Genomic DNA, 1,255 nt, shown 5'->3' with positions numbered 1-1,255 from the left:
AAAAAAAAAGGAAAAAGAAAACACAGTGTTTCCTACCTCCAGATGGCCTGCACTCACTCAGAAAATTGGTCAATCGTCCATTTCTATCTCCTGGGAGATGGAATGACATTAAGAAAAACCTCTATGGGAGGAAGGATGGCAGGGAGGAACTTGTAGACATGCATGCTGAGGATTTCAGCTTTCACACCCCCCATCTGTTCAGAGTGCCCCAGAGAGAGACAGCAGGAGGCGGGAGTACATTGAATATGTACAAGGCCGAGGAAAGCAGATGCCTATTGTACCACTTAGGCTGCTCTTAACTTCTTATCTCCTCCATAGCTGTGCTGACCATCCCAAGCAGGCACCTGCAGGCCTCACGCAGGGGCAGCCAATGGTGCCTCCCTTCAGACAGGCCCTGCACCCCGCGTTTCCCGCCCCACGATTTCAGATGCTGTGCTCTGAGCTGCCCACGGGAACCCACATAGCACGCATTTGTGTGCCACCCAAACTGTGGAGGATAACCCAGACCTCCCCCCCCCATGGGTCAGCTTTTGACCAATAAGAGGCTGGAGTCTATAGACAAGTGCTTCCTCTTTTCTTTCCTCCAAAGGCAATTCTGAGCTATATTTCATGTAACTTTTCAAATGGTCCCAGAACAAGCAAACAGACTTTTGTAGAACTAGCCAGCTCCATAACACACATCGTATTGCCTCTCCCTCCCTCCTTCTCTGATCTACACCCCCTACCCTCCTTGTTTCCTGGCATCACATTTCTAATAAAACATTGTCACAGGCTTTGCATTGAAGGGAGCACTAGCTGGGAAACGGAGCTTAAGCTATGCATAATACCCCATCTTCCAGCTGTTAATCTGAGATGGGACCCTGCCAAGACACACAGAGGGCTGCCAGCTGTCCAGTTAAGCTTTTGATCCATGGGCAAAAATGACTTGGTGTAAAGTGATTCATGTGGGAAAGGCTATATTCATGTCGTAGGCTCATCCTCAGTGTCACGGTGTTAATTTGCTGCTCGGATTTGGGAACAAGAGTCCTACCATCTCATATTGTTGCTGAAAATAGCAAGCCTTCCCAATAAACAGTAACAGGGACTGTAAGTGGCCCCACAGGCCCTACCGTGAGCTCTAGTGCCACAGGGTAGTCGGGCAGTGGAATGGGGGAGTATCTGGGTCGGGGACCCAAGCCCACAAAGTTGGGAGCCTGCAGCAAGACTTACTCTCAGCCTGTCCTTGGCAGGACATGACTCCTGAAGAACGGTGTAG

The sequence above is a fragment of the Hipposideros armiger genome, unplaced genomic scaffold, assembly GCF_001890085.2.
Source record: "Hipposideros armiger isolate ML-2016 unplaced genomic scaffold, ASM189008v1 scaffold_31, whole genome shotgun sequence".
NCBI lineage: Eukaryota > Metazoa > Chordata > Mammalia > Chiroptera > Hipposideridae > Hipposideros > Hipposideros armiger.
The sequence above is the reverse complement of the archived record's forward strand: the minus strand, read 5'-3'. Positions refer to the sequence as shown.